The 18,862-nt window shown below is 47.4% G+C and overlaps 1 long non-coding RNA gene across 1 annotated transcript in view; it reads left to right on the top strand.

Annotated features, from left to right (window-relative positions):
- LOC140483495 (uncharacterized) overlaps window positions 1-17,088 on the top strand; it is a 92,773-nt gene extending 75,685 nt beyond the window's left edge. The window contains exon 5 of the long non-coding RNA XR_011961984.1: window positions 17,052-17,088. This is a non-coding gene — a long non-coding RNA (uncharacterized lncRNA). The remainder of the gene's footprint in view (window positions 1-17,051) is intronic.
- The last annotated feature ends 1,774 nt before the right edge of the window (window positions 17,089-18,862 follow it).

Here is an 18,862-nt window from a genome sequence, read left to right as displayed (position 1 = left end):
GTCTGTCGGACCGTGATGGTTACTGTACAGTGGGAGGTATGTCGGGGTGTGATGGTTACTGTACAGTGGGAGGTATGTCGGGGTGTGATGGTTACTGTACAGTGGGAGGTATGTCGGGGTGTGATGGTTACTGTACAGTGGGAGGTATGTTGGGCCGTGTTGGTTACTGTACAGTGGGAGGTATGTCGGGGTGTGATGGTTACTGTAGAGTGGGAGGTATGTCTGGCCGTGATGGTTACTGTACAGTGGGAGGTATGTCGGACCGAGATGGTTACTGTACAGTGGGAGGTAAGTCGGGGTGTGATGGTTACTGTACAGTGGGAGGTATATCGGGGTGTGATGGTTACTGTACAGTGGGAGGTATGTCGGGGTGTGATGGTTACTGTACAGTGGGAGGTATGTCGGGCCGTGTTGGTTACTGTACAGTGGGAGGTATGTCGGGGTGTGATGGTTACTGTACAATGGGAGGTATGTCGGGCCGTGATAGTTACTGTACAGTGGGAGGTGTGTCGGGGTGTGATGGTTACTGTACAGTGGGAGGTATGTCGGGGTGTGATGGTTACTGTACCGTGGGTGGTATGTCGGGGTGTGATGGTTACTGTACAGTGGGAGGTATGTCGGGGTGTGATGGTTACTGTACAGTGGGAGGTATGTCGAGGAGTGATGGTTACTGTACAATGGGAGGTATGTCGGACCGTGATGGTTACTGTACAGTGGGAGGTATGTCGGACCGTGATGGTTACTGTACAGTGGGAGGTATGTCGGGGTGTGATGGTTACTGTACAGTGGGAGGTATATCGGGGTGTGATGGTTACTGTACAGTGGGAGGTATGTCGGGGTGTGATGGTTACTGTACAGTGGGAGGTATGTCGGGCCGTGTTGGTTACTGTACAGTGGGAGGTATGTCGGCGTGTGATGGTTACTGTACAGTGGGAGGTATGTCGGGCCGTGATAGTTACTGTACAGTGGGAGGTATGTCGGACCGTGATGGTTACTGTACAGTGGGAGGTATGTCGGGGTGTGATGGTTACTGTACAGTGGGAGGTATATCGGGGTGTGATGGTTACTGTACAGTGGGAGGTATGTCGGGGTGTGATGGTTACTGTACAGTGGGAGGTATGTCGGGCCGTGATGGTTACTGTACAGTGGGAGGTATATCGGGGTGTGATGGTTACTGTACAGTGGAAGGTATGTCGGGGTGTGATGTTTACTGTACAGTGGGAGGTATGTCGGACCGTGATGGTTACTGTACAGTGGGAGGTATGTCGGACCGTGATGGTTACTGTACAGTGGGAGGTATATCGGGGTGTGATGGTTACTGTACAGTGGGAGGTATGTCGGGCCGTGATGGTTACTGTACAGTGGGAGGTATGTCGGGGTGTGATGGTTACTGTACAGTGGGAGGTATATCGGGGTGTGATGGTTACTGTACAGTGGGAGGTATGTCGGGCCGTGATAGTTACTGTACAGTGGGAGGTGTGTCGGGGTGTGATGGTTACTGTACAGTGGGAGGTATGTCGGGGTGTGATGGTTACTGTACAGTGGGAGGTATGTCGGGCCGTGATGGTTACTGTACAGTGTGAGGTATGTCGGGGTGTGATGGTTACTGTACAGTGGGAGGTATGTCGGGCCGTGATAGTTACTGTACAGTGGGAGGTGTGTCGGGGTGTGATGGTTACTGTACAGTGGGAGGTAAGTCGGTGTGTGATGGTTACTGTACAGTGGGAGGTATGTCGGGGTGTGATGGTTACTGTACAGTGGGAGGTATGTCGGGGTGTGATGGTTACTGTACAGTGGGAGGTATGTCGGGCCGTGATGGTTACTGTACAGTGGGAGGTATGTCGGGGTCTGATGGTTACTGTACAGTGGGAGGTATGTCGGGGTGTGATGGTTACTGTACAGTGGGAGGTATGTCGGGGTGTGATGGTTACTGTACAGTGGGAGGTATGTCGGGGTGTGTTGGTTACTGTACAGTGGGAAGTATGTCGGGGTGTGATGGTTACTGTACAGTGGGAGGTATGTCGGGGTGTGATGGTTACTGTACAGTGGGAGGTATGTCGGGCCGTGATGGTTACTGTACAGTGGGAGGTATGTCGGGGTGTGATGGTTACTGTACAGTGGGAGGTATGTCGGGCCGTGATGGTTACTGTACAGTGGGAGGTATGTCGGGCCGTGATGGTTACTGTACAGTGGGAGGTATGTCGGGGTGTGATCGTTACTGTACAGTGGGAGGTATGTCGGGGTGTGATGGTTACTGTACCGTGGGAGGTGTGTTGGGGTGTGATGGTTAATGTACAGTGGGAGGTATGTCGGGGTGTGATGGTTACTGTACAGTGGGAGGTATGTCGGACTGTGATTGTTACTGTACAGTGGGAGGTATGTCGGGGTGTGATGGTTACTCTACAGTGGGAGCTATGTCGGGGTGTGATGGTTACTGTACATTGGGAGGTATGTCGGGGTGTGATGGTTACTATACAGTGGGAGGTATGTCGGGGTGTGATGGTTACTGTAGAGTGGGAGGTATGTCGGGGTCTGATGGTTACTGTACCGTGGGAGGTATGTCGGGGTGTGATGGTTTCTCTACAGTGGGAGGTATGTAGGGGTGTGATGGTTACTGTACAGTGGGAGGTATGTCGGGGTGTGATGGTTACTGTACAGTGGGAACTATGTCGGGGTGTGATGGTTTCTTTACAGTGGGAGGTATGTCGGGGTGTGATGGTTACTGTACAGTGGGAGGTATGTCGGGGTGTGATGGTTACTGTACAGTGGGAGGTATGTCGGGCCGTGATGGTTACTGTACAGTGGGTGGTATGTCGGGGTGTGATGGTTACTGTACAGTGGGAGGTATGTCGGGGTGTGATGGTTACTGTACAGTGGGAGGTGTGTCGGGGTGTGATGGTTACTGTACAGTTGGAGGTATGTCGGGGTGTGATGGTTAATGTACAGTGGGAAGTATGTCGGGGTGTGATGGTTACTGTACAGTGGGTGGTATGTCGGACTGTGATTGTTACTGTACAGTGGGAGGTATGTCGGGCTGTGATCGTTACTGTACAGTGGGAGTTATGTCGGGCTGGGATGGTTACTGTACAGTGGGAGGTATGTCTGGGTGTGATGGTTACTGTACAGTGGGAGGTATGTCGGGCTGTGATTACTGTACAGTGGGACGTGTGTCTGGGTGTGACGGTTACTGTACAGTGGGAGGTATGTCGGGGTGTGATGGTTACTGTACAGTGGGAGGTATGTCGGGGTGTGATGGTTACTGTACAGTGGGAGGTATGTCGGGGTGTGATGGTTACTGTACATTGGGAGGTGTGTCGGGGTGTGATGGTTACTGTACAGTGGGAGGTATGTCGGGGTGTGATGGTTACTGTACAGTGGGAGGTATGTCGGGGTGTGATGGTTACTGTACAGTGGGAGCTGTGTCGGGGTCTGATGGTTACTGTACAGTGGGAGGTATGTCGGGGTGTGATGGTTACTGTACAGTGTGAGGTATGTCGTGGTGTGATGGTTACTGTACCGTGGGAGGTATGTCGGTGTGTGATGGTGACTGTACAGTGGGAGGTATGTCGGGGTGTGATGGTTACTGTACAGTGGGAGGTATGTCGGGGTGTGATGGTTACTGTACAGTGGGAGGTATGTCGGGGTGTGATGGTTACTGTACAGTGGGAGGTATGTCGGGATGTGATGGTTACTGTACAGTGGGAGGTATGTCGGGGTGTGATGGTTACTGTACAGTGGGAGGTGTGTCGGGGTCTGATGGTTACTGTACATTGGGAGGTGTGTCGGGGTGTGATGGTTACTGTACAGTGGGAGGTATGTCGGGGTGTGATGGTTACTGTACAGTGGGAGGTATGTCGGGCCGTGATGGTTACTGTACAGTGGGAGATGTGTCGGGGTCTGATCGTTACTGTACATTGGGAGGTGTGTCGGGGTGTGATGGTTACTTTACAGTGGGAGTTATGTCGGGCCGTGTTGGTTACTGTACAGTGGGAGGTATGTCGGGGTGTGATGGTTACTGTACAGTGGGAGGTATGTCGGGGTGTGATGGTTACTGTACAGTGGGAGGTATGTCGGGGTGTGATGGTAACTGTACAGTGGCGGGTATGTCGGGGTCTGATGGTTACTGTACAGTGGGAGGTATGTCGGGGTGTGAAGTTGCATCCTGTATGCACTGTACGGGGTATGATGTCTGCTGCTGCTGATGGCCCTCTGCACCTCATGGCTGCATCATCATTAATTATTCAATCTGTTTAAGTTCTGTCCCATTCAGTACTCAAGGGGCTACATATCATGGTGAGGAGGGTCTGACAAATGTGAAGGTCCCCCTTGCTCCCCATTGTGCAGTGACCATTCTTACTGATATTTGAAATGGAGAGGTGTATCTGCAGCAGGGAGATCGGTGATGATGTGATCAATTATATGTTTCCCTTTTATTGATTCCTCCATAACCTGCTGCAGAGCAGTCTAGCAGCCACAGGATCCAGCACTATCATTAGATTTGATCCCTTTCAGGATGGGAACAGGCCTTTCAGCTCAACCAGTCCAACCCGACCTTCCAAAGAGCAATGCACACATCTCTGACTAATGCACTGAACACTATGGGCAGTTTAACATGACCAATTCAACTGAGGTGCATATCGTTGGACTGTGGGAGGAAGCCCACGCAGACGGAGGGAGAATTTGCAAACTCCACACAGGCATTTGCCCGAGGCTGGAATTGAACCTGGGACCCTGATGCTGTGAGGCAGCAGTGCTAACCACTGAGCCACTGAGCCACCACGCCACCCTATATTGACTATATACCAATGAGCAGTCCCCCTTTGCATGGCTGTGTCCTGTCAGTGGGACAGGACCTACCAGAGAGGGTGGTGATGTTGCCTGGGACATAGTCCTGTTCACAGAATCCTGCTTTACAGACAATATCTGACTGTTGCTTGATTAGTCCATGGGAAATATATACCTGGTCTCTTTCACATTTTCTGTAATGAAGAGTTAATATCACTTTATTTCTTACATATTTTAAAATAAACCAACCATCATTGTTTTCAGTTGTAAACAATTGAAGTGAACAATAATTGAAATACCAGAGCGCACACTTAACTATTACACAATTCAGTAACTGTAGTAAACAGCTGATTCATGTACAGATCAGTGAACACACCATCTTGTAGGCAGCAAAGCTGTTGAAATGTCTTTGATGAAAAGCCTGAATTCAGATACAGTGTTATTGGGTCTCACCAGGCCCTCCAAAACACTGGCCATCTCCAAAATCTGACAAAGAGCATCCAAACTGGAGCTGGGCGGTTGCACACACACTCCCTCAGAATAGACTGGTTAAAGGTCCACCTGAACAACAGGGAGATGTGTGTGGTTCAGACTGGTCAATGGACTAGCACATGGCACTGGTCCAGATGCAGTTCAATATTTATAACAATGACCTATAAACAGCCATATCTTGCAAGTATATCTCTTCTTGCGTGCCACCTAAACTCTGTAATTCTGCACCTTGGACCCGATCCTGAATGAATGTGTTATAAAGGTGATGGGCTCCTGCAGCACATGGCATCTTACATTGAATCCCTCATAAACCATATCCAGTGTATGTTAGCTCTACAATGTCAGTGTCTAAACAGAATTGTGCAGTTCCATTGATGGCCAGCGTGATCCCAGCCCAACAACCTTGTGTGTGACTTGAGCTGGAAATCTCTGTGTAAATGTTTGCAGCATTGTTCTAAACATTAACAGCAAAGTCTCTTTACTAAAGGTCCGATATCCTTTCATAACACCAACTTATAGTTTGTCCAACAAGCACAAAATCCACCCATTTATTCAGTACACTGTTATAACAACAATATGATGAAAACTCACAGTAAGCAGCATTGAAATGATGAGTCTCATTGCCACACCTAAGAACAAATTATAATTAAGTACAAGAACTTTGAAAATATACAATTATTTTCCCTTGTATTAATATTGTTAACTATTAGTCGATTCTCCTGCTCCTCAGATGCTGCCTGAACGTCTGAGTTTTTTTTCAGAATCACACTTTTTGACTCTGATCTCCAGCATCTGCAGTCCTCACTTTCTCTCTGCTAATATTCCCTCATAATAATTTTCGTGGCAATAATATCACTGTGTGTTTAAACAGTTCCAGTCAGATATGAGTACGTTTTCAGTTGCTTCTGTCTATCTCAAAGCTCAGTAATGTGGGATAAGAATGCCAGTGTCTGTGTGATGTTCGGTATGTAGGCCATGCCTCTGAGAGACTGACAGATTGTTTCAAACAGCATATCCCTTCAGCTGTTCACAACATGCAAGGTACTGCCTGGACCAACTAGCCTGAGCTCACAAAACCCAAAACACAGTGTCCAGTATTGAACAGGTCGAGTAAAAACTTTTGTGTTAATTTATTCATGAAATGTGATTTGTACGGCATTTATTGATAGATAGGGAACTTAAAACAGTGACACTGAAGGATCGGCAATATACTTCCCAATCAGGATGGTAGATGGCTTGGAACAGAACGCGAACATGGTGGGGGTTCCGTGTATCTGCTTCCCTTGTCCTTCTCGATGGTCGGGGGTTTCAGAGGTACGTTGTAAGGAGCCTTGGTAAATTTCTGCAGAGCACTGAATAGATGGCAGGTATTGCTGCTACTGATCGTCAGTGGATGAGGGGTGAAGCTGCACTCACACAGGCAAATGGAAGTATTTAATCACACGCACATTCAACATGTGTCTTAGCAATAGGTGACAGGCTTTCGGAAATTTTGAGGTGAGTTATTCCTGCAGAATTTCTAGTCCCTGACATATTCTTGTAGCCAATGAAGTTATGTGCATCAAAAAGTGGCGCTGGAAAATCGAAACAGGTCAGGCAGCATCTGAGGTACAGGAGAAGTCAATGTTTTAGCATAAGCCCTTCACAGGAATAGGTAATGAAATCATATGGTCAGTCCAGTTCAGGTTAACGATAATCCCCGCGATATTGTTTGGTGTGTGTTCAGTGATGGTGGTGGAATTGAACGTTAGAGGATGTGGTTCAATTTTCCATTGATATCAGTAATCGTTGTCTGGCACATGTGTAATGGAAATGGGATTGTCACTGTTAAGCACAAACCTGCATATCTCCAGGTTCTGTTACATTTGGACAAGGACTGCTTCAGTATCTGAGTAAATCATGAATGGTGTTGAATACTGTCCAATTATTGGCAAACATCCTCACTTGTGATTTTACAGTCATTTATGAAGCAGCTGAAAATTATAGGGCCGAGGGCAGAGAGCACTCTTATAGCTCACTAATACTGTCCCTGTCTCTGAGCTAGGAAGCTTGCTTCTCGTTCCACCTGCTCCAGAGGTGTCTAACAACATATCTGAATGGAATAGTATTTCAATATCTATCACACAGAGCTGCGTGAGGATTTGGTTAGCTCAATCAGTTGGATGGTTGGTTTATAATGCAGATTAATGCCAACAGTGTGGGTTCAATTTCTTGGGTGACTAAAGGACTGTCCTACTTAATCTCTCCCTTACTTGAGGTATGATGACTGTCCAGTTCAACTGCCGCCAGTTGTCTCTATCATCCTGTAGGAGTATGGTGTCCTACCTTTACATTTCTGATCTACAGGCTTACCCAGAAACCCCGTCCCTGGGGAACTGCGTTGAAGCTGAGATGGCTGCTCTCCACCAACCCCAGCCACCTTCCTTTGTACCAGGTGTAACTTCTGCCAGTGCAGACGATTCCTATTTGCTCCAGGTTTGCCGTTAATCCTGGATATGACATTTGGTCAAATGTAGTTATGATCATGTAAAAAGTGCAGTAACTGTCACCTCATCTCTCGAATTCAGCTGTGTGTTCTCTTGTTGTACATCATTAAACCAAGGCTTCAATGAGCCCAAGGGATGAGAGCCCAAACTGAGCTTTAGCGAGCAGGTTAGTACTGAGGAAGTGCTGCTTGATCCCACTGTAGATGACATCTGCCATCCCTTTATTAATGACAGGGATTAGAGCAATGGGGTAGTCACTGATTGTCCGATGTTTTGTCTGTGTGTCTACAGAACACACCCGGATAGTTTCCAACATTGTCAGGTAGGTCCAAGTGCTGTATCCCAGCAGGAACAGCTGGAATGGAATGTTCTCATGGCCCACAGCCTTTGCATTCTGCAATCCCTCCAGCTGTTTGTAGATACCACACAAAGTGAGTCGTATTAGCTGAAGACTGCCATCTGGAGGAGACTAATATAGATCAGCCCATCGATATTTCTGTCTGAACATTGCTATGAATGTTTCAGCCTTAGATTTCTATTGTTGTGCTAAGCCCTTCCATCATTCAGGAAGGTGGTATTGGTGGATTCTTCTCCTCCAGTGAGTTGTGTGATTGTCCACCACTACTCACCCAGATTGTAGAGATTAGGTCTGATTCACTGGTTACATCTGTGTCTCATTTGCTATTTATACCAAATGATAAGTAAGTGGCCCAATTTAGTAATTTCATCTCATTCTGAGGTGTATTTGGTGCTACTATAGTCAGGCCTTCCTGTTTTCTCCATTTATCAAGGGTGTATCCCTGGCTTGACGGCCAGCATAAAGTGAAGTATATGCCAGGCAGTGATAGTGAAAATTATACTGGAGTACAATTCTGCTGCTGTTGGTAATGACCCAAACCACCTCACACAGGCCAGTGCAAAATTCCAAAATCTATTGGAAATCTGCCCCGTTGAGCACAGTGATGGTGTCACATATACACAGGGGTCTTCACAATATAAAAGTGGAAAATGTCTCCATAAATACTGTGTGCGGTAGTTCACCGTTCCCAATACAGTCATTGAACAATGTGTCTGCAGCCGGTAAGTTGGTGATGGTGAGGTCAAGGATGTTTCTCCCTATCAGTCGTTCCCCCTGACCCGGTGCAGACGCAGTGAAGCAGTTGTGTCCTTTTGAACTCGACCACGTCTATCAGCAACGCTGCTGCTGAGCTCCTCTTGGTGGTGGTTTTGAAATGGCCCACACAGTATACATCCGCCAGCTCTGTCAGTCTCTGTGCTTGCTTCCTCCAAGTGTTGTTCAATGTAGAGGGACACTGAGGCAGGAGAGTCAGCAGGAGGTTTCTGTGTCAGTGTTTGATCTGACCCCGTGAGACTGAGGCAGGAGAGTCAGCAGGAGGTTTCTGTGTCAGTGTTTGATCTGACCCCGTGAGGCTGAGGGAGGGGGGTCAGCAGGAGGTTTCTGTGTCAGTGTTTGATCTGACACCGTGAGGCTGAGGGAGGGGGGTCAGCAGGAGGTTTCTGTGTCAGTGTTTGATCTGACCCCGTGAGGCTGAGGGAGGGGGGGGTCAGTAGGAGGTTTCTGTGTCAGTGTTTGATCTGACACCGTGAGGCTGAGGGAGGGGGGGGGTCAGCAGGAGGTTTCTGTGTCAGTGTTTGATCTGACCCCGTGAGGCTGAGGGAGGGGGGGGTCAGCAGGAGGTTTCTGTGTCAGTGTTTGATCTGACCCCGTGAGGCTGAGGGAGGGGGGGGTCAGCAGGAGGTTTCTGTGTCAGTGTTTGATCTGACACCGTGAGGCTGAGGGAGGGGGGGGTCAGCAGGAGGTTTCTGTGTCAGTGTTTGATCTGACACCGTGAGGCTGAGGGAGGGGGGGGTCAGCAGGAGGTTTCTGTGTCAGTGTTTGATCTGACCCCGTGAGGCTGAGGGAGGGGGGGGTCAGCAGGAGGTTTCTGTGTCAGTGTTTGATCTGATACCGTGAGGCTGAGGGAGGGGAGTCAGCAGGAGGTTTCTGTGTCAGTGTTTGATCTGACACCGTGAGGCTGAGGGAGGGGGGGGTCAGCAGGAGGTTTCTGTGTCAGTGTTTGATCTGACCCCATGAGGCTGAGGGAGGGGGGTCAGCAGGAGGTTTCTGTGTCAGTGTTTGATCTGACCCCGTGAGGCTGAGGGAGGGGGGTCAGCAGGAGGTTTCTGTGTCAGTGTTTGATCTGACACCGTGAGGCTGAGGGAGGGGGGGGGGGGTCAGCAGGAGGTTTCTGTGTCAGTGTTTGATCTGACACCGTGAGGCTGAGGGAGGAGGGTCAGCAGGAGGTTTCTGTGTCAGTGTTTGATCTGACACCGTGAGGCTGAGGGAGGGGGGGGTCAGCAGGAGGTTTCTGTGTCAGTGTTTGATCTGACCCCGTGAGGCTGAGGGAGGGGGGGGTCAGCAGGAGGTTTCTGTGTCAGTGTTTGATCTGACACCGTGAGGCTGAGGGAGGGGGGGGTCAGCAGGAGGTTTCTGTGTCAGTGTTTGATCTGACCCCGTGAGGCTGAGGGAGGGGGGGGGTCAGCAGGAGGTTTCTGTGTCAGTGTTTGATCTGACACCGTGAGGCTGAGGGAGGGGGGTCAGCAGGAGGTTTCTGTGTCAGTGTTCGATCTGACACCGTGAGGCTGAGGGAGGGGGGAGGGGGGTCAGCAGGAGGTTTCTGTGTCAGTGTTTGATCTGACACCGTGAGGCTGAGGGAGGGGGGGGGTCAGCAGGAGGTTTCTGTGTCAGTGTTTGATCTGACACCGTGAGGCTGAGGGAGGGGGGTCAGCAGGAGGTTTCTGTGTCAGTGTTTGATCTGACACCGTGAGGCTGAGGGAGGGGGGGGGGGTCAGCAGGAGGTTTCTGTGTCAGTGTTTGATCTGACACCGTGAGGCTGAGGGAGGGGAGTCAGCAGGAGGTTTCTGTGTCAGTGTTTGATCGGACACCGTGAGGGAGGGGGGGGTCAGCAGGAGGTTTCTGTGTCAGTGTTTGATCTGACACCGTGAGGCTGAGGGAGGGGGGTCAGCAGGAGGTGTCTGTGTCAGTGTTTGATCTGACCCCGTGAGGCTGAGGGAGGGGGGGGGGTCAGCAGGATGTTTCTGTGTCAGTGTTTGATCTGACACCGTGAGGCTGAGGGGGGGGGTCAGCAGGAGGTTTCTGTGTCAGTGTTTGATCTGACACCGTGAGGGGGGGGGGAGTCAGCAGGAGGTTTCTGTGTCAGTGTTTGATCTGACACCGTGAGGCTGAGGGAGGGGAGTCAGCAGGAGGTTTCTGTGTCAGTGTTTGATCTGACACCGTGAGGCTGAGGGAGGGGGGTCAGCAGGAGGTTTCTGTGTCAGTGTTTGATCTGACACCGTGAGGCTGAGGGGGGGGGTCAGCAGGAGGTTTCTGTGTCAGTGTTTGATCTGACACCGTGAGGCTGAGGGAGGGGGGTCAGCAGGAGGTTTCTGTGTCAGTGTTTGATCTGACACCGTGAGGCTGAGGGAGGGGAGTCAGCAGGAGGTTTCTGTGTCAGTGTTTGATCTGACACCGTGAGGCTGAGGGAGGGGGGTCAGCAGGAGGTTTCTGTGTCAGTGTTTGATCTGACCCCGTGAGGCTGAGGGAGGGGGGGGGGTCAGCAGGATGTTTCTGTGTCAGTGTTTGATCTGACACCGTGAGGCTGAGGGGGGGGGTCAGCAGGAGGTTTCTGTGTCAGTGTTTGATCTGACACCGTGAGGGGGGGGGGAGTCAGCAGGAGGTTTCTGTGTCAGTGTTTGATCTGACACCGTGAGGCTGAGGGAGGGGAGTCAGCAGGAGGTTTCTGTGTCAGTGTTTGATCTGACACCGTGAGGCTGAGGGAGGGGGGTCAGCAGGAGGTTTCTGTGTCAGTGTTTGATCTGACACCGTGAGGCTGAGGGAGGGGGGTCAGCAGGAGGTTTCTGTGTCAGTGTTTGATCTGACACCGTGAGGCTGAGGGAGGGGGGGGGGGTCAGCAGGAGGTTTCCGTGTCAGTGTTTGATCTGACACCGTGAGGCTGAGGGAGGGGGGTCAGCAGGAGGTTTCTGTGTCAGTGTTTGATCTGACACCGTGAGGCTGAGGGAGGGGGGTCAGCAGGAGGTTTCTGTGTCAGTGTTTGATCTGACACCGTGAGGCTGAGGGAGGGGGGTCAGCAGGAGGTTTCTGTGTCAGTGTTTGATCGGACACCGTGAGGCTGAGGGAGGGGGGGGGTCAGCAGGAGGTTTCTGTGTCAGTGTTTGATCTGACACCGTGAGGCTGAGGGAGGGGGGGGGTCAGCAGGAGGTTTCTGTGTCAGTGTTTGATCTGACACCGTGAGGCTGAGGGAGGGGAGTCAGCAGGAGGTTTCTGTGTCAGTGTTTGATCTGACACCGTGAGGCTGAGGGAGGGGAGTCAGCAGGGGGTTTCTGTGTCAGTGTTTGATCGGACACAATGAGCTTCAAACCTCCTCCAAACCTACCCCCTTCGTTATCTCTCTCTCCTTCCCCAAACCCTACATTCCCCTCTATCTCTGTAACCTCCTCCAAACCTTCCACCCATCCCATCTATGTAACTTCCTCTAGCCCCTACTGCCTTTGCTATCTCTATAACACCCTCCATGCACTGTCCCCCTTGTATATCTCTCTAACTTCCTTCAAACCCGACATCCCTCCCTATCTCCTTAACCCTTTCCAAATACTGCACCCCTTCCTAGCTCTCTAAACTCCTCCAAACACTACTCCCTTCCCTATCTCTTCAACCTACTCTAGACCCTGCACCACACTCTATCTCCTTCACCCATTCTAAACCTTGCTCTCCTCCCTATCTTTCTTAACCCTATACTTCTCCCTCCTTACTCAACCCCACCAAACCCCTCCCTATCTATCTAATCACATCCAATCCCTACACCCTTCCCTATATCTGTAAGCCCCTCCCAAATCATATACTACTCCCTATCTCTCTCACCCGCTCATACTACCCACTAATGTTTTATCACGCCTCATATTTACGCTTCTACTTCCGTTTTAAGTTAAGCCCTACACATATGGTAGTTGCCTCCATTGACCTGCTCAATTTGTACCTGTTTGAAGCTTCTCTTTCCGATTTTATTCCTTCTTACTGCAGCAACTGACTCCATAATGACTAATAATGCATCACCACCTCATCCTTTACCCCTCTCCTGTGCTGCCTATAGTTCTTGCACCGCAGAATATTGAGTTGTCAGCCCTGACCTCCCTCAAGCACATCTCTGTAATGGCAAAAATGTCACAATTCCACGTGTCACCGCGTTCCCTTATCACATCTGTCTGTCCGATAACATACCCAACATTAAGGGAAAGCACATCCACCCTGGAATATATTACCTGGAATACTCTGTAGCTCGGAGTTCTTCAGTCATTGACTGCTCGTTATCAAGCTGCCTAAATCATGAAGCAAAACTGTAACTCTGGGACTGAATGAATATTTGTTGAATAGTAATTTCGTTTTCAGGAAATGTATTCATCAAATGCAACTTTCTAGAACTGAACAGTCAGCTCTAAATACAACGGGTTTCTGCTGATTAATTGCCTGCTCAGTGTGCAGAGGGGACAGCCCTTTGTAATGGAGAAAGTGAGACCTGCAGATGCTGGTGATCAGAGTCGAAAAGTGTGGCGCTGGAAAAGCACAACATATCAGGCGACATTGAGGAGCAGGAGAGTCAAAGCTTTGGGCATCAGCCTTTCATCAGGAAGGCATTGGTGCCTTCCCATGTTTTCCATTCCATGATTAACAGGTTATAGGGAACCATATGTGTTCAGGAAAGCAGCGCTGTATAGAGCCCTGAAATGGAAAGCAGTCAATCAGATAGTTGGACAGTGAGTAGACATGGTGAGGTGAAGTACAGACTGATTGAAATACAAACATAGGGATAGATAAATCTCCTCGGCGAGACGGGATCCACCCTCGCTTACTATCGGAAGAGAGCGAAGAGATTACTGCACCTTTGGAGATGATCTTTGCGTCCTCACTCTCCATTGGCGTCATGCCAGATGCTTGGAGGGAGGCAAATGTTACTCCCTTGTTCAGGAAATGGAATAAAGATAATCCAGAGAATTACAGACCAGTCAGTTTACATCAGCATTGGGCAAAGTTTTGGAGAGGATTCTGAGAGACAAAATTTATGATTACTTGCAAATCATAGTTTGGTTAGAAATAGTCAGCATGGCTTTGTGAGGGGCAGGTCAGGCCTCACAAACCTCACTGAATTCTTTGAGGATGGGATCAAACACATTGAAGAAGCGAGAGTAGTGGATGTGGAGTACATGTTTTTAACCAGGCATTTGGTAAATTTCCCCATGGTAGGTTCATTCAGAAAGTAAGGACGCATCGGATACAGGGAAACTGGCCTGTCTGGACGCAGAATTGACTGGACCATAGAAGACAGAGGGCGGTGGTAAATGGCAAGCATTCTGTCTGGTGCTCGGTGACCATTGGTGTTCCATTGGGATCGGTTCTGGGGCCTCTGCTGTTTGTGATATTTATAAATGACTTCGATGAGGAAGAGGGTAGGTGGATTAGTAAGTTTTTCAAATTAACAAAATATGGTGGAATTGTGGGTAGTGTGGAGAGCTATTGCAGTTTGCACAGGACATTGACAGGATGCTGAACTGGGCTGATAAGGGACAGTTGGAGTTCAACCTGGAAAATTGTGAAGCGATTCAGTTTGGAAGGTCAAATTTGAATGCATAATACACGGTTAAATGTTGGATTCATACATTGTGGAGTAACAGTGGGATCTGATGATCCATATCATAGCTCCCACAAAGTTGCCACCCGGGTTGATAAGGTTATTAAGAAACCGGATGATGTTTTCATTAGCATGGGGTTTGAGTTTGAGCAGTGAGGTTATGCTGCAGCTCTATGGAACCCTGGTGAGATCACACTTAGAATGTTGTGTTCCGTACTGGTCGCCTCATTATAGGAAAGATGTGGAAGCATTGGTGAGTGTACTGAGGAAATTTATCAGGACGCTGCTTGGACTGGAGGGCAGGTCTTGCAAAGAAAATTCAGGGAACTAGGTTTTCTCTCGTTGGAACGAAAAAGAATGGAACATGACTTGATAGAGGTGGACAAGATGATTAGAGGCATAGATAGAGTGGATAGCCAGAAACTTTCACCCAGGACGGAAATGGCTATGATGAGGGGGCACGATTTTAAGGTAACTGGAGGAATATTTATGGGAGATGTCCGAGATAGGTTCTTTACACAGAGAGTGTGGGTGTGTGGATAGACACATGAATGATCGTATAATGAAAGGTATGTAGGTTAGTCTGATCTGAGAACAGGATAAAATGTCGGCAGGATGTCAAGGGCTGAATAGCCTGTACTATGATTCCTGTTTCAACAAGCTCGTAGATTCTCATCAATTCTTGAGTGTGTGAGGGAGTGATGTGTGTGAGATCAGGAAGCTTTGACGAAGTGTTAGGTCAAAACTTACATTTATGTTGTGCATTGTTAGAGTCACCTGAGTGCCAGTACAATATGTGTATGTCACCACACACCAAACAGAATCCGCCAAATTCAGTTATTAACGTGCTTCTTGGCCTGCCGTTTGCTGCTGTTTTCTTCAGATATATTCTGTTTGGTGAACCATGTATTAATCTCTGGCCCTCCACAGAGATGTAAAATTTCATTTTGATACTAGTGATAATGAAGGTGACATTTATTGGGTATGGTTTCAGAGGTTTCTTTGTGAGACTCAAGATAGAGCATCAGACTGCCAAATTTTTAATGTCTTTTCCCGGCATCCGGTCCAGGGTGCAGATGTATGGAGTCTGCGAGGCAGGCCAGGTGTCAGCACCATCAGTAAGTTGTGCGGTGTGATTCTGACACTGCATGGCGACACATCTGCCCACTGGGCCAGGCTCTGACTGAAGATGATTTTTTAAAACCTGGTTGCTGGACAGCCATTGATATCTAATTTCGACATTATTTGTAGCTACACTGAGACCAGTAATCGTCTGTTAGCGAGCTCCCACCTTTCCCAGGGTGGATTCCAAATTATTTGTTGTGAAGAAGTGTTTGACTGACTGCCCTGACCCAGGTTAGAAACTCTTTGCACAGATTTAGGAGCAGGTCAGTGTGTCACTCAGCATCACAGGCAACTGTGAATACCAGTAGCACTGTAAATTATTCAAAATCTTTTGGAAGCCATTTTTAGCGTAGCTCATTTCAAGGTGTTGAGTTTACTGACCCGAACAATAATCAACTGTTAGCTATGTTTCCGGAATTGGGCAAAAATGAGATATGAAGTATGATTATTCAACTGAACTATAATCTCTGAAAACAATTAGGTCGATTCTACATTCATGGGAGTAAAGTATAAACTCCTATCAATTTTTTGTAACGCAAAAATAAAGAATGCACATTTTATTTTATTTCGAATAAAGAACATGGTACGTAACTGTTATGATCAGAATTATACATTCAATGTCAGGATTCAAAACAATGCATTGCCACTCCAACATTTTGAAAATGGTAGGCTTCTGAATGTTTCCATGTTCAGAGTGAGTAAACGATTGGACAATCAAATAGAATTAGCGTTCTCATACATTTATATATAATCAATCAGTTAAATTTCTCAGTGAAATGTATGAGCTTCAGCTAATAGCCAGCAATTTACAAATGGCAATAATTCAACATGCACTGTGAATGATTTATGTTATCACATTTATCGAACAATAATTTGAAAACTTCCGATTTTTAGAAAGAATGCTACTTCATTATCAGAACATAACATTTAAAATATTCATGTTCTGAGAAATAAATAGACTACATAATGAGACTGACCTTGCAATAATTGCATTTTAAATGTTTATCTTGCAACAAATGATCAGATATTTGCGAGCACTTAAAACGGGAAATAATCCAATACTGACTTTTATTTGCATCAGACACATGTTAGAGTACAAGCCTTTAAAGTACAGGAGGAGGCCATTGGCCACTGTGTGTGCACCAGCTCCAGTAATGTTTCCCAAGCACCTTCCCTTTGCCAGCCCTATCTCCGTCGCCCATTAAATTTATAATTTACAAATATATATCCAATTCTTTATTGAATCGTCATCTACAACTCTCCCAGGCAGTCTAAGACAAATCCTAAGAATCTCTCAATAAATAAATATTTATGTATCTCAGTCCCAGCTCTTTTGCTGACCATATTGAAATTAGAACTCCTTGATGCTGTAATGCCAACTAACAGAAACAGAGTTTTCCTGTTTTACTCTACAACTTTCTTCATCCTTTATAAGTTCACATCTTTGTCTGTTCTGCTCCAGGAAGAATAAGCCTTGCAAGAACTGTAACAAACACTACTTTGGAAAAACAGGCAGAAAACGAGCCACCTGGATGCATGAACAACAACTAGCCAGAAAAAAGACATGACCCACTATCACTAGGTCCTTACATACGGATGAGGAAGTATATCATTTTGACTGGGTCTGCACATCCGTCTAGGACCAGCCAAAGAAAGACACACACGAGAATTCCTAGAAGCATGGCAATCCAACCGGAACTCTATCAACCAACACATCGATTTTGATTCCATCTAACACTCTCTGAGGAAAAGGACCAGGCATGAAATCACCAATACTGGAAATTACATCACTGACTCAAGGAAACCTAAACACTTAAATAGCAAGTGGGACATAAAATTAGCATTTCACCGGAGTCTCACTGATAATGTTCACTAGGATAGTGATGAACCATCGGAAAATGAACTCTCCAACTCAAACTGACATCCAGAAGAAATGCAATTTCTATCGTCCTTTCTTTAACTAAATCCTTCATTCCAGTTATCATTCTGATTATTTATAAAGTTATTGGTATTCTTCTGCAAAGTAATATGGAGTCTGATTGTGTGTGTGAGTGCGTGTGAGAGAGAGAGAGAGAGACAGAACAATCCTCTGTAATCTCTGAATTACTCCCTGTGCCATATGGAAAAGAGGTAAGGATTAGGACGGCGGTATAGTTTAACATGTTGTTAAAAAGCTAGTTCAGGGTTGATGGTTTCAGATTTTTGGATTATTGGGAATTCTTCCAGGACAAGTGGGACTTGTACAAAAAAGACAGAATGCATCTTAACTGGAGGAGCAACAACATCCTTTTGGGGAGCTTTGCTCGTGTATGTCGAATGGATTTAAACTAATTAACCAGGAGTTTGGTAACCAAAGCAGCGGGTCAGAAACTGAGTAGAAAGTCGAGATGAATAGCCAAATCAGGCATGGCCAGTCGAATGACCATGCTGAGGGAAGGAATCCTATCAGTTCACATTGTGAGATGGAAGTTGGAATAAATGATAGAGATGAGGCTCAGGTTTATCAACGATTAACAAATGAGGATGGAGAGTGTGGGGGATGTGAGGGATTGAGGTGTGAGAGATCAGGAAGACAATGTACAAGAAAATATTAAAGGGTAAATATTGAAGGGATGGAGTGGGGTGGGGAATTCTGTGATAAATAACTGGCAGCAAAACACAGGAAAACTTGCTTTTCATCAAAGTGAATATCTGGGAAGTAATTTATTATGCTTCAGAGAAATAGCACCCTCATTGCTAGAAGTCTGCATTATTTTGAAGAAAAAGCTGTGTCCATGACATTGCTGTAGCTATAATAGTGGTGGTAAACAGCTGGAAAAATGCTCGTGTTGTTGTTAGACAATGCTTGCACTGAGCATGTGAATTACCCTGGATGTTCCCAGAGATGGCTTGGATGCTGGAACTCCATGAGATGATTCTGGTTTGTGATCGCGCCACTTACTGAGTCTAGTGAAAGGAACAAACCAGCAACTGCCATTGCTTATTGCTTCAGAATATATCAGAGCATTCATGGCTGCCAACGCATAGAATCATGAAACGAATTAAAGGTATGTCATGTCTGCACCAGCAAGTGCACATCCAAAGGCTTTTTAAATGTTTGTGCGGTTACCTCTCTCAACGGCCCTCCTAGACAATGCATTCCAGATTCATACCACCCTCTCAGTACGAAACACATTCCACAAATCCTCTCTCAAATCCCTGCCTTTCACTTCAAAAATGCGTTCCTTTGTTTTTGACCCTTTGACGAAGAGAAACAGCTTCTGATTGTTCATC

This window comes from Chiloscyllium punctatum, chromosome 12 (assembly GCF_047496795.1).
Source record: "Chiloscyllium punctatum isolate Juve2018m chromosome 12, sChiPun1.3, whole genome shotgun sequence".
NCBI lineage: Eukaryota > Metazoa > Chordata > Chondrichthyes > Orectolobiformes > Hemiscylliidae > Chiloscyllium > Chiloscyllium punctatum.
Note: the sequence above shows the minus strand (reverse complement) of the source record. Positions and strands in the feature narration are given on the sequence as shown.